We start from the raw sequence: 15,557 nt of genomic DNA, 5'->3' as shown, positions 1-15,557 counted from the left end.
AAGTGAAAAAGAAACTAAAGGAAAATAAAAAAAAACGTCCATGGTCTGTCAATTTTATCTTAAACAATTGAGATGAAAGGTTCATTGTCCAGCTAGTGTCTGAAAAAGGACGTGTTTTATTGGACGAGAGTCGTGAATGTGATGTGATTTGAATTCTCAGACAGTAAACAAACAGTTAGCTTGACGGTAAGCTAGGAAGCGTATGGAGCCGTTTGGGCGGACAGAAGATGGTCTAATGTACCTAGCGTTTGGGTGGGGGCAGTAATCGCCCTTCAGAGACAAGACCCCCCCCCCCCCAACACACACACACACAGAGGGAACACACGCCAACAACCCAGGCAGAGATTTTGTGGAGGGGGGTGTCTGGTCCTAGATTCAGACAGTCTTGTCTGATGTCCCATTAAGATCTGAGTCCAGGACTGTGAGGGGTGAGGGGGGAAGTGCTGGTTAACCCCCCTGGACTTCTGCTGCAGCTCCTGGGTCCTATTATTTGAGGCAAGCTGTTGGCGGCATAATAATTCGAGAGCGGCGTATGAAATAAAGCTGGCGCAGAAGAGGCCCTGTATGGAATGAAGGAAGCATATGCTCACTAAACATGCTCGGACTGACAAATATCCAGTGCACTGAATGAAAAGGGTTTACATAGCTTGCTAACTGGTTATTTGCATCACTCTGCAGGGAAGAGGAGGAGCCCGGAATCATGCAGCTGAAATGACCTGCAATCGTTCTCATTTAGTTTGGGATTTTTTGCCTAATGATACATACTGTCAAGAGAGAGGAAAGGAAGTGATGGCTAGAGATGTTGTAAACCAGACTGAATTTGCATCATCCAGATTAATGTGTCAGAGTACATGCACTAGCCACTAGACAGTTTAAATATTATGCTCATGTCATTATTTATTATTTAAATGTTTAAGAAATAACTGTCTTAAAATCAAAACTAAAAATATAAATATTTTAAATATCTATCATTCAGATTAAATAATAATTTAAATATTATTACTGTTATTATTATTAGTATTATAAAATATTATTAAAAAGGTATTACATTTTACAAATTTTAAATGTTAAATAATATTTTAATAAAGTATTTTTTTTCATGCCATATCAAGATCTATCATTAATACAAATATATATATGAATAGAAATTAATGTTTTTAACATTACTTATCACATTAAAAATACATATTTTATTAATATATAATTTTACTTAGCACGGTTATTTTAAAACATGACATTAAATGTTTTGTTTTTTTACATTATTAATTTTGTTTATTAAAAATAATTTTATTAAAATGATGAAATAACTATCTTGACCTGGCAAGTTTAAAAAATAACTTAAATGGGTAAAAACAAAGTATAAAAATAAAATCTATTATATTTAATATCTTCCGTGTATTCTATTGATATTATGATGCTAAGCGCAAGCTGTGTTTTTTGAAGAACACCGGCATTAAAATACATGCTACTAGATCACTGTTTGCATCAATCAGTTATTCTGTGGGCTATAAATAACTACCAGCAATGAGAGAATGAGAGATAGACATCAGGCCAGTGGAGAAAAGTGTCCAGTCCCCAATGACACCATTCTATCCATAAAGGGGGGTCATACGGAGCTTTGTTCCCCTGTTTAACACTGCTTTATAAAAACTATTCTCTGTGTACTCAGCAAAGCAGTCATTTTCTTATAACACAACATAAAGAAGAAGAAACAATGACAGCAGAGATGCGCAGGGAGAGAAAGAAAAAATGTATAAATCCAAACACCAAAGAATTCCCCAGGGTTGCCAGGTCTGCAGTGAAATGCACATTTACATCCTGTGTGTTCCCCTATTTGCTAGTCAAATCTGTTTTGGGGTGTAGCGAGACGTCAAACCCCCCTGACCCTGACCTTGACCTCTAGGGTCCTGCCGCACCTGCAGCTGAGCCGTCTAGTCAGTGAATGACAGTGAATATTTGACACTTTTACTCATTCTCTTGTTCAGTCGCTTCCTGAGATGATATTTAGACAGTCTTTGTAGGGGAGAGAACTATTTATTGTGCTTCGTGTACTGTGGCAGCCATCACCTGTGGTATTTCTCCTCGTTTGGTCATAATTGGACAACATATGGACATTTATTAGTAAACTTACATGAAATCTGAGCATTCACACTGACACATTTAAATCTGATTTCACTCCACATTTAAATTAGGTTTATAAACATTGAATTTGACGTATGTTTGGTGTTTCAACAACACAAATGTCTGCATCAATATGCCTAAAAAGCTGATTTTTTTTCTGCTTGCTGCAGATGTTGCATTTATGATTAAATAAAAACAAATATGGCAGATAATGGCTACCACAGCATAATGAACACAATTTCAAGTAAGTTCATGTCTATATTTTACTTTTAACTTCTGTTTCATTTTCCGATGTACATGTATTTGTAGTGTGATGAATAGTCAGATTTCAAGTTTATTAATAAATGTCCATATTTTTATTTATCTCATGATTCCATTTTCTATACATAAAGCATTTTTTCACTAAATATGTGCTCGCGTATCTCTAAAGTTCATCTGTGTTTTCTTTAGATCATCAGACATGATTTTATGGTACCTTTAAAAGCCTATCTGAAACAAGTTTCCTTAAGAAGCACCTTCATGCATAAAACGCTGTCTTTTTAGTCATTCACTTTAGATTTCGGACACAACCAGTACTGTATGGTAGACCATCACCCTCCCTCCCTCGCCGTCTCTCCACTGACAGCATGAGGACCCCTGTATACTTCCTCAAGGCTGCCTGTGATGTGCCTGTCTGAATTGCAAAACAACGGGATTGACGTATCAGGAGCAAAACATAAAAACTCATTATTCGCTGTGGATCACAGTGCATTAGATGAATGTAATTACTTTCAGTTGCGGTTTATTGGGGGTTTATGTGACCTGTTCTGGCAATACAGGCATTTTCTCCTTTTCATAATCTACTGCTGAGATGCAACTCATTTTTACAGACAACTGTATTCTGGTACACAAGATCCAGCAAAGCTGGTGGTCTCCCTGCTTGCCTTCATCTGAATACATTTACATGAAAATCATGCTAAGCTGGCAGATACTAAGCACCACTGAGACTTCACCGAGCAAGACAGTGTCCAAAAAAAATCATACTATACATACAGATCAGACAGCATCTCGACTGAATCAGCCACATATTCACCAAAGTGTCACGATCTTACTGCAATCCCATAATTATGTAATCATAACAGAACAATCCAGATGGGAAAAGAGCTGCTGAGCAGGACAGGATGTGGCAAATGTATTAGAATATTATACAAAGGTAAAACTGAATGTAATGCAAGCACACAAATTGTGCATCATGTTCATACACAGTAAACATATTGTTTGTCAGGTAAAACGATAATAATAATAATAATATTAATAATAATGGTACAAGTCAAAATTACTATGACTATTTATATGACTAAATCAACCTGACTACAGCAGGTAACATCAACAAAAGTCATTTTAAAGGATAAAAATATGCCCATATAGTAACTGCAAATTTCTGCAAATGTACATGAACATGCAGGATAACATAAAAGGACATACATATGTCTTAAAAAAAAAAACAATTCAGTACTCAACTTAAACTGTGCATGTCCAATATTTAAACAAACATAAAAAAGACTGTTGTTGTTGTTAATAAAAATAATAAATAAAACATTTAAAATATGTTAATTTGTATCTGTCTAATATATCTGTTAATTTGATTTGAAGATTTATTTGATCACAACCAAGCTGTTTGACTACAAACACATAAGAAATGTGAGCGTTCATGTTGACATTGACATTTCAAACTCAGCATTTAACTGATGAATAAACAAAAAGATTCTGTGGAGAAAATTGACTTTCCTTTTTTGTTTCATAAAATATAATAAATAATAATATTAAAAATAAATCACAAAACAGACCACCATTGTGACTACAACAATAACAATAATAAAAGCAAAAAGTATTTGTTAATTTGACGGAAACATGTCCATGTAGAAATGAGAAACATAAAATATGTCCATATGCCATTTTTTACAATGCACACAACATACGTAAAAACATTAAAGGGCATCCATGTGTGTAAAAAAAAACGTCACGCCCACAGACCGTTGGCTGAACGTCTGATGCATATGGCACACAAAAGTGAAACACTTCAGGAAAGTCCAAGTCGTTATCGGATTGGTCGAATTCTACAGGATTTTCGCGAGACGTGTGTATCGCGTTCTTTAACGTTCTGCCTGGAAACAAAGATACCATGGTGCCAAACCCCTCACGAAACCAGAAATCCAATCGTGTTTACAACACCTGTGACAACGAGCACTTATGAAGATAAACTTAACGCAGGAGTTTCAAAAGTATGTGAAACATTTAATGTTCGCGGCACAGAATCTTTAAAATACGTCTGAGAGTTTTACACACAGGTCTGTTATTGTGGCAACATTTCCACGCCTCGAAACGTGAAGATGCAGAGTAGGCTCACAGAAAGGAGGGGTTTAGAGAGATTGAATCTTCAAACTGCTTCGAAAGAAAGGTTTATGCATCATTGAGAATTCAAATGAAATTAAATGCACATTATGAAAAAAAAACAATGATTTTGGATCTATGCATGTTAAAGAAACCTCCAAAAACTATATTAGGAACCTTTAAAATAGCATAATAGGGGCATTTTAAGATCAATACCAATAACTAGAGTTTCCAATTTTTTTTTGAGTCACTTTTTAGAAAATTTAGAAAATACACAGGTCCTGGATTCTGTAAGAACCAATTACTCTTTAAAAAAAACTAGCATCATATACTTGAGTCCGAGAGCAGCTCTAGAGATAGAACAAATGAACAAGGTCTGGAGGGGGGTCAGCGAGGAGGAGGTAAGGCCCCAGAGGCGAGTGAGTGTCAACCCCAGCTGGGCGGACATTTTGTTGACATGCTGATAGGGATTTAACCAGTGGGTGGGTGGTTGTGCATGCATGTGTGAGCTAGGTGAGAGAATGAGCCGGAAAGGGGGGAAGGAAAGAGAGAGGCTCACAGCAGCGGCGTTTCTAAGCTTGATTTCAGCGTGAGCTGAGATGATTAGGGGGAACGGCGAAGGACAAGGAAGAGGGGCCTCTCTGGAAAAGATGGGGACCGGTCCATTGAGATGCTGGGGGGGTTGGCATGTGGGGGACTTTTTCAGCTGATCTAATGAAGCATAGGTGGAGATGAATAATGGAATCTTCCAGAGCTGGTGTCTTCGTTTGCTATTCCAAAACTTGGTTTCTTTGTAGAAACATGTTGAGAGGAAGAAAAGCTTTCATTTTAATAGGGTATCATTGTTTACACTGCAGGAGACGGACGGCGGGAACAAATGCGGTGAAACCGATGTTGCCTTCTTGTGACCGATGCTAGAAATAAATTCCCGTGGACTTCTTTAAAACAAGCTCATGATCTTGTAAATTAACAGACGTAAAAAAAAAATAGTTGCCAGGTTTGCACAGAAAAGAATCCACAGTAATAAGCACCCCCTTGTTTGCTAGTCAAATATGTTTTGGGGTGTAGCGAGACATCTGACCATACAACAAATCCCCTGACCTTGACCTCTAGGGTCCTTCCTCACCTGCAGCTGAATAGAGCAGCTGGGCCGTCTAGCCAGCGAATGATTGAATATTTGACACTTTTACTCGTTCCCACGCTCAACCGAGATGATATTTAGACAGTCTTTGTGGAGGAGAGAAAAATTTACTGTGCTCTGTGTACTATTATCTCCTCGTTAAAGCCCCAAGAACAAGAAATGTACAGAAAACTATATTAGCATCCACCCCAAGGAACGATAAAGTGAAGCAGTTTTGTTGTCAACAGCTTAATACACTCATTTTCCATCACTCTCTTCTGAACTGTGTGGTATTCACTATGCAGTGAACGAGTAAGCAGTTAAGACATGCAGGAAAGTCCAACACAGCTTGCTTAGGTTCTCTCATGTTCCTTGTGAGTTTATCACTGCAACTAGATGTCACGATGAACAAGAACAGAGGAAACTTGAACAAATAGATCAGATTTCATCATCTGCACAAAAAAAATTAATCAGTCCTAAAAACTGGATTCAAAACAAATCGAATTTGTGTGCAGTGTGAAGTAAACATCAATGGGATAGCTCACAAAATAATACAAATTCTTCTAAGTTCTTCTTCTTCTTCTAAAATATCTTCTTTTGTGCCCCACAGAATAAATAGTCATGGAGGTTTAGACCTTCATGAGGGTTAGTCAGTGGTGTCAAAAGTATTGGCATTCATTACTCAAGTAGAAGTGTAGATACTAGGGTTTAAAAAGACTTTTGTAGAAGTTGAGAAGTTGTAGAAGGTATATAATCAATAACCTTTAATGGAATGTAAATGTACATCCAAGCTTAGCTGCAGGAATCTGCGAGGGCACTGGACAACATTGGTGTACCCAGGGCAGGCTTAGTAATAATTACACTTGTATGGCTGTCTATTTACAATTAACATTATAGTGCTGTCAAAATGAATGATTAATCAAAAACTAAAAATGAAAAATAACATAATCCTGATACCTTCTTGATTGATAGCTTCATGTATTTGCTACATACGTCTGCTATGTCCAGTGTTCGGGGGGTAATGAGTTACAAAGTTGGTATAGCCTACTCAATCGTGTCGTCAATCGCAAACGATAATTTATTCAAACGTCTCGCTACCGAACTACCTACAGTAGTTTAATTTGTGGAGGACGAAGAGAAAGCACCCATTTGGTAAATGAGCCAGTGAGAAATAATAACTTTTGAAATAATAACAGTGAGAAATGGATAACATTAAAGAACATTACAAATATTTAAAATAAATCCATAGCTTTCACTTTGGATGCTCTCATTTCCCAAGTTGTGCTTCCCTTAATCTACGGCTAATAAATGTATTTCACAATCTGGGTCATTATTTAATACAAAACCACACATAATGCTTCTACTGTATCTGTCACTCACTCTGATATTTAGTTAAAATGAGTGCTGTCTGTCACTGTCTTTAATCAGTTCTTTGAATGACTGTATGCTCATTCTTTATAAAGTAGCAACAATGTCGTTTGAAAGTACAGTACTGTGCAAAAGTATTTTCAGCCCAAAAAAGCCAGTTATTTATATATTTTGCTGTAGTGTGTCAGTAGGAAATATCAGTTTGCCATTCATTTTAATAATAATCTAGTGCGATTTTGAATGCACAAGCAGTCGGACAACGGCAAAATTAATGTTTGGAAATGTAAACTGATATTTTCTACTGACACACTACAGCAAAATATAGAAATAACTGGCCGAACACCATTCTTTTAAGTGAAAATACTAACGTGCCTAAGACATTTGCACAGTAGCTAGTGTATGTATAAAGTATGTATGATTAAATTAAGTATATTTAAATAAGTGCAATTAAAGTATGTGTTTGTTGTGTGTATGTGTTGTATGTGTTAAGGGCTAGATTTTCTCTGGAGGAAACAGCTGTTTAGTGATGAGCGGTGACAAGCGAAAACTTTACAGTAGATGAGAACCCGACTGCTCCCTCGTGACCTTTTGTAAACTGTATTTATGACAAAGAACTGCACAGATACAGATATTCTAATAATCTATCCATTAACACATACCACGTGTCCTCTGTTTACGTGCGCCTGCACTGCTCCGCCGAGGTCTGCGGATTGAAGAGCGCACTGAAAGACGGAGAGGAGACCAGTCTGACGCCGGTTTCATTTGAAATTTAAGGGGACTGACTCTGAGGCGATCGGATACTGGTTCCATACCCAACCCTACTTTTAAGAAATATATTTTTTGATAAACTAACCCAACACTGGCTATGTCCTTGCTGGAGTGTGATGTGATTTGTGTCATGTGCAGGTGCGATGGATCGCGTACAAACCAATAGGGTGTCGGAATGGTATATGTTTATACTTCTCATCAAACCATAATCAAATTCACTCCATCCGGATGGCGCGATTTATAAAAACAATAAAATAAAAACAAGCGGAAAGGAAATATCAGTAACGAAGCTATTTTAAAAATGTAAGGAGTAGAAAGTACAGATACTTGCGTGAAAATGTAAGGAGTAGAAGTAAAAAGTCGGCTAAAGTATAGATACCCCAAATTTCTACTTAAGTAAGGTAACAAAGTACTTGTACTTCGTTACTTGACACCTCTGGGGTTAGTAAATAATGGAAGAATTTTAAGTTTGGGTGAACTATCCCTTTAATGGCAGGATATGAGGTACAAAACAAAAATTCAACACTGATTTGAAGTTACTTGTTCAAACACTCACCCCAACCTTACACTTTCTGTCTACATCAGTCTACATCTCGTGCGACCAACAAAACCATTTGCTACGGAACGGTACTTTCTCATTCCCTCCCTGTCTGTCTATCTTGTTCCTCGTCTCCTTTCTCTTCTCAGCGTACAGACAGACCCGAGCTGGTCTGAAGCAACGGTTTGAAATGGTGGGGGGTGCAGTTCGGGGGCATTTTCATTACGGTCAAATCTCAGACCAGGCTCTTCAACGTGGCCTGTGCCACCGAGCCGACAGTTTAATCATACAAAAACAGCACTCCATTCCCATTTCCCACTCTCTCTTTCACACACACCACTCCTTGCTTCATAATTCTGCGGCACACACACTCCGTACACAGCGCAGTGTTTTGGGGGCTTAAAAATGACATAATCAGTGGCTTGGATAAACGCCTGTTTTCCCTCCGACTGTAATCAGCTGTGGTAGACGGTAGAGTGTTTTAAAGAGCTGGTAGTTTTTTTTTCGGGGGGGGGGGGGGGGGGGGGGGTTGGGGGGGGGTCAAGGTGAAGCACAATTTTATGCTTTTGATAATGTATCTGATATATTGTACTTGATCTTGGAAATAGCTTTTTAGTGCTAGATCAAAGAAAAGTACAACTTTGACATGTTAAATAGATATATAGATTTTTATATCCTTTTTTAAATTAGCTACAATACTAAGCATTAGGAACTAAACAGTTTAGATTAGTATGCTACATGCTAATCAGCTTTATTTAAAAAAAGAGAGAAAAATCTTAAAATATTTTAAAAAGAGCTGGTAATAGCCCTATACACAGGAAAATGTTGCTGGCTTTAAGAAAAATAGAAAAGGAAGTGTTTCATTTACTTAATCAACTAAAATGCAGATCACAAGTACGCTACATTTTCACAACAAAATCAATTATTAAGGTCTTCTTTCCATAAACACAGCATGGTAGCATGCTAAATGCTAACGGTTGTTATACAAAGAGTTCACAAGTGCTTTGTGGTAAAACATAAATCTACTTAAAATATTATGAAATGAGCTACTATGCTAATGAATACACAGATATAATTGTGTTGCCAGAATCTGGCTAGCCACTTTTCAGATCACAGGTGGAATACAATAAATAAATAAAAAAGCTGCATATCACCCTGGCAGAACTGAGCAGTGCCAATAAATGCTTTTAGCAACTATTACTTCTGTGGGTGGACCGAATTCAATCAATAACCAAGCAAATAAAAACAGCGGGCACTCAGAGCATAGAAACCCCCTGATAACATTGAGATGGCGCTGGAGCACGGCTAACATCAAGACATTAAACATATAAGCCCGTCTCCGCAAAGAGGGGAGCCACAATGCTCTCATATGCTCATGGAAATGCAAAAAAAAAAAGAAAAAGGTCTTTTCTTCAAGGCTAATCAGGAATTGGACAAAGGCTTATGGCAGACAGGCAGGGAAGGGATGATTTATGTTGTCGTTTTTTATATTTTGATGGAGCGTTGGAACCAGAATACCACTCGTCTGAGATAGTTCAGCCCAGTTATTAAGCTTTAAGACTTACAGGCCTTCAAAGTAGAAGTGTAAAAGGTTTACAAGTGGGTATGTATAGACAGCCGGAAGGAGTATGGTTTCATGTTGTGAGAACAACTGAAGCCTGGTAGCTGTTACAACAGATAATAAAAAAGGTAGCTCTAATAATTTAATTGATAGGCTCTAAAAGAAAAGGAATAAAATAGAATAAAATACAAAGTATAAAATATAATAATAAAATAAATTTAATAAAATATGGTTTCATGTTATGAGAACAACAACTGAAGCCTGGTAGCTGTTGATAAAAAGGCAATTCTAATAACTGAATTAATTAAATTGCATTTACATAACATTTAATTCATTAATTATTTGAAAGGCTCAATTAAAATAAAATGAAATACATCTTATGAGAACAAATGAGATAAATTTAGCTCTAATCATTTAATTTAAAGAATTGTTTTCATCATTTACTCATGTCATTCAAACCAAAATAAGTCATATGTTTGGGATGACATTAAAGTGAGTAAATGATGACAGAATTCAAATTTGACACAGACAGGACAAAGCAAATCAACATCTTGTGACACCTAAATCTTGTGCTGTCCACCACAAGTCTACACCTGTACAGCAGGGGTGGGAGGTTAACATATCGCTAGGTCCTGGTGAAAATGTGGCCTTTATTCTGGCGCCTAATGGCCGTAACACTCGCCCCTCTATCGCCTCCTTTCCTTTCCCTTCCTTTGCAGGCCACTAACAGGATTTACTGTACTCAGCCTCCCTGCCTAGCTTTGTGCTGAATTATGCATAATTGCACTAGTGTACTCACACGCATGGCTAATGCTACGATTAGCATAAAAGCTTTTTGGTTTTTCTTTTTTTTTTGTGCGTGTTTTAAAGAGAACTTGAATGGCACAAGATTTGCAGTGTGTGTATGTGTGTGTGTTTGTGTGTTTATTTAGGGGGGCCATGGGGTGCAGTAGCCTTGCTAGCGTGGCAGGCTATATTTAATTTTGTCTGGTTCAGGCTAAAGCATATGGGCTCCCCAGCTGTTGTAAATATGCAAATATGAAACGAACAGACTGACTGACCCAGACGTACCACTCTGCTGCTAATATGCATTTTAGACATCAACTTGTCCAGACAGACGCATAAGCCACCACCCTCACTCACCCCAAAATTTAACTGCCCTCTCCTCCCAATTTAAACCAAATCACCCCACCCACATGACATATCCTACCTATGAACCACAAACAACACAGCCAACATGAGAAACTGTTATTCTAGACAGCTAACAGCACATTAGTGTCACTAGCATCCAAATTGCTAGTTTTAAAAAAGCTAACCAACACTGAACAAAAGAGAGTCAAAAAAAGAAAAAAAAATACAACCTAAAGGTATAAACCTGATCACTCTAAATTCTGATTGGATGAGCTCAAATATGTAAAATAGCTAAAATATGAACATTCAATACGAATCTGTTAAGTTGCTGAGAAACATAGCAAGTAAATGTTGTGTCGTCCCTAACAACACCCAAAAATAAATTTACAATTCACACTTTATTCTACTCTGCATTCGTTTGGCACTCTTACATGTAAAAATCAAAACGCAATCTTTGCAAAAACCTTTTTGGACTTCCGTATGGTCAAAGTCAGAATTTAACACGTTTTATCACTATGAAATAAAATGGAAAAACTCAAGATCTAGTCAAAACTCTCATGATGACTAGTAATATTTTGTACGAGATGGCAAAATAGCAAGATACTATGACTTGGCTCAAAGTGCTCCTTTTTTATGTTTTATCCCCCCTTTTACATTTACAAGGTTTAGGTTTTGGGTTGTAAACTTTTGTAAGTACATTTACAACCCATTTACATTTTTGCCAGCGTGGTCTGAAGATGATCTGAGCCAATTTTGCCAAAAATCGCACAAACTGTCTAGGACGAGATCGAAAAAGTAGGTTTTTCGAACTATTAAAAAATAATGAAAAAACTAAACCTTACGATTTTCACATTCTGGTGTTCATTTGACTCCGCATGAGTCAAGGATTTTGTGCCTTACAGATCAAAAGTTTTTCGCATAAACGAGTGAAATTTTGGACAAGTGGTGGCACTAGAGAGTTTGAGATAGAGACTCCAAACTTGCTATGGTTCATGTTGAGAATGTCCTCTATCAGTGTGCCAAATTCCACAACTTTCCCCCAAGCGGTTCTATGTGCTGCCATAGACTCGAGTGGAAGAAGAAGAAGAAGAAGAACGCCAACGGATACAATAGGTGCCTACGCGCCTTAGTTGCCTGGCTCCTAATTATTGAGGACTTTAAGGTCTGTGATTTTGTTAATACAACCTATTCAACTTAAAGTCAATTGAAAGAAAAATTTAAATGAATAAAATCTGACTCAACCAAACAACCACTTTATTGGCGTAGCTAAAAACAAACAGACACTGTACACAGACATCTCCCTGAGCATGCAGACTAACTGCCTAAGCCCCTTTTAGATCTTCAGCTCCACTGACATGATTGTAATAAAACTAGTGTGAAGTTTTGTATTGCAAGGAGGAACACAATGTTGCCCGTTCAGTGTTTGTGTGAAGGGCGCGGATTGTCAGGTCCCACGGCACAGCAGTGCACCAGGGCCTATGGTGAGGAGTGCGGTGCATGCTAATGAGGTCATTATGGGAGGTTGTCTCGAACCAGGCCCTGTGAGTGGGGGATTTACGTAGCTAGACTACCCAGTTGCAGATGTCACAGATGGCACAGGCATCAGATGCTTTGTGTGTTAACGCCATATTTTTCTCCCATTTCAAATGACAGAACGCTACCGCAGCTTAACATAAAGACAGACAGACTGTAAAAGGATACAAGCGATCAAGGAAACAGGCACATATGCCCTATGTGTTTCAAAGGCAGCATGAATTACTTGCCCGACCAATAATATACAAGGGGAATAAGCATATTCAAATGCAATTATCTGGAAGCCAAATAATCGCCCTTGATTAAGCAGATGGGCAGCGTTTAAGGTGCCACCATCTTGGCAGGGAGACAGCTGGCAGGCATCAGCGGCCATTTTGTAGAAGGCGCTACCAAGTGGAGTCGTGACAGGATGGAGGGTCTCTATACAATCGTCTGGCACTTTCTTTGTTTTACATAATGCAAATCAGGACATTCAACCAGCAACTAGAGCACAACGTAAAGCTGACATTATTTAACCCAAGCATATAGATTACTGAAATCTTTCCTTACCAAATACAACTTCCTGTTGAGCATCCAAGGATACAGGAACTATCCACTGCCACCAGCACTCCACTTTTTGAATGGTTAACATCTAGTTCAGGCCACGTTTTAGTTGTCCACATCCCAATGGATCTGCAGCCTTGTGGGAGCAACTTTTTGGAACTTCTCCATCTCACACTGTCCTCGATTTGTCTGCAATGTTATTAATACCAATCAAGTGCCATTGTCAGTGCTGAAAGCCATTGTAAAGTTCCCTGGAAGGTTAAGTGCCAAAACCTTCAACTACAAATCAAGGCCATGTCCTTTTCTGAGCCTCTCCAATAGTGGCGTCCTTAAACAAATCATGGAAAACCATCATGGAAAAGGTGGAAAGGATTCAAACTGCTCCCTCATCCCAGCCCATCAAATGTAGAGCACTTTGTGCATGCTTAGGAGGAGAACCACTAAAAAAAGAAGGCTTCTTGATTTAGCGTAAAAGAGATCTCCGTCAAGCACTCATTACAACAGTCAGGGGGAATGTGCACTCATGGCGAAAAAGGAATCAAAGATGGGTGAAAGAAAGACTTTTGACATTCTTTTTCTACTCGTTCTCCAGCAGGCACAGTTTTATCAAGTGATGCCGAGCCTGAAAAGGCCCTCTGGCAGAACCACACACACTCGGTGTAGCATGAAGAACGTCAAGGCTGTTGGCTCTCTTTAGCTGATGCAAGTTGACTGAGATTGGGCTGTGAGAGAGAAAGCTGAACACTTGGGCTCCCATGGCTCCATGGCTGGATGTAGCGTTGAGCGACCCCTGGCAGCATCTCTCCTCAGTATTGATTTCTCTCCCTCCTCACTGCAGAGGAGCCGGTAGCCGGCGGGGAAAGCGAGCTGCCTGGCCTGCCCACTCCGGCGCTCCCTGGCTGGCCCCTGCCGTCTCTCAGAGACCCGAAGATGAAGAGTCGGGACCAATAGAAGAGAGCCCATGGCGGTCCGCAGCTGTGTTCACCTGCTCCGGGTTCACTCCTCCACCACTATCGCTACTCCCACTCTCCGCTCGTCTTCCGACTCCTGCCAAAACAACAGCAAGGAAGAGAGAGAAAACAAGTTCAGCTTAACTTTTAGCATTTTGCCCATTGCAAATGTCAATCCACAGCTTTGATCAGGGAGATGTGCAAGGTGAATCTTTTGGCATCTGTTCTCAGTTAGTAATGTGAACTTTGTAACCTTGGAATAAAAAAAGCTGAGGCAGGAGATTTTTTGAGTTAAGTATGTCAGGCTGAAAGAAACTGTCTGCCAAGTGCACTTACAGCCCCTATGCTGATGTTTACCCCGTACAGCAGACAAAACCTGGACTATAAACAGGCACTAAGTAAGCTACACTACTTGTAAACACAGATCACAGATGAGGAGGATGTTTTCTTGTTTTCGTTTCACTTTATTTCAATTATTTTGGACATCCATTGTCATGCAAATTAGTTCAAAAGGACATTCCATTATGGACTCACTGTGTATTTAAAGCATGAAAAACATTAGCAAACAATGGCTAAACTGCTAACTTGACTAATAAATATCCATAGGTTTTGCAGCTCTTTAGATATTTTACAAATTTCTACATATTTATTCATTTCCATGACTTTTTACTTTTCAATAATATTCACAGACTTTTCTTGACCATAGGAACCTTGTAAACCATCCCACAATGTTCCTATTTAACCGGTGGCCAATACTACAACTAGAAAAAACTACAACACTAATGCATGTTCTAAAGCGCTGAAAGTTTCACCTCAAAATGACGTTGGCTAAAAGTGGGTTAAGTGCAGAAAAATGGGGCACATCTTCGGAGTTGGGGGGCAGGGTGCAACTGAGGGGGCGAGCTGCATGTCTCAGACACAATAATACTATTCATTGGGTCCAGACATGGGTGTTAACACCCCTCTGGCAGGACACAATAGGGCTCCCTGGCATTGAGACAGCCTTGCTGATATTGTTAGTTCAGGGCAGCGTTTGGCCGGCCACGGGAGAAAGCGTCGACATTGTGCCGGCAGGACGGGCGGAGGGAGGTGAAAGGTGAAGAAAGAGAGAACAGTGTATCTGTCAGCTCGAAGGGAGAGGGCTGGGGCAAAAAAGGGGGAAATCGGAGGGGGCCGTGGCATAGCATTGGACTTGTGAATAAGAAAAAGAAAAAAAAAATCCCTAAAAAGAAGATGGGGGTGAGAAAAAGATTGCACTATAAATATTATTGAAGGGGAGACGGGAAAGGAGGCGGATGGGATGGGTATGGAGGTTGGGGCAGGGAAGACGCTTTCTGTGTTTAGGTGCATTTCATGCTTGCCGTAGTTACAAAGCACAGGGGAACAATGAAACTGTGTGGGGATGGATAAAAAAAAAAAATTCAGGGAGCTTACAAGGGAGAGCGTGAGAGAATACGAGAGAGCAAAAGAGGGAGGGCACTGCTGCAGTTGCCTCATGGTCGAAATCAGGTACAGCCCTGAAATCCAACTATCGCGAGATGTACATCTCGTCAG

General features: G+C 39.1%; 1 long non-coding RNA gene across 6 annotated transcripts in view; it reads right to left on the bottom strand.

The window, feature by feature from the left end:
- Window positions 1-15,557, bottom strand: part of LOC132131751 (uncharacterized) — a 44,082-nt gene that overhangs the window by 864 nt on the left and 27,661 nt on the right. For all 6 annotated transcript variants that reach the window (XR_009428936.1, XR_009428935.1, XR_009428933.1 and 3 more), the window contains exon 3: window positions 13,060-14,100. This is a non-coding gene — a long non-coding RNA (uncharacterized LOC132131751). The remainder of the gene's footprint in view (window positions 1-13,059; window positions 14,101-15,557) is intronic.

This window comes from Carassius carassius, chromosome 48 (assembly GCF_963082965.1).
Source record: "Carassius carassius chromosome 48, fCarCar2.1, whole genome shotgun sequence".
Classification (NCBI taxonomy): Eukaryota; Metazoa; Chordata; class Actinopteri; order Cypriniformes; family Cyprinidae; genus Carassius; species Carassius carassius.
Note: the sequence above shows the minus strand (reverse complement) of the source record. Positions and strands in the feature narration are given on the sequence as shown.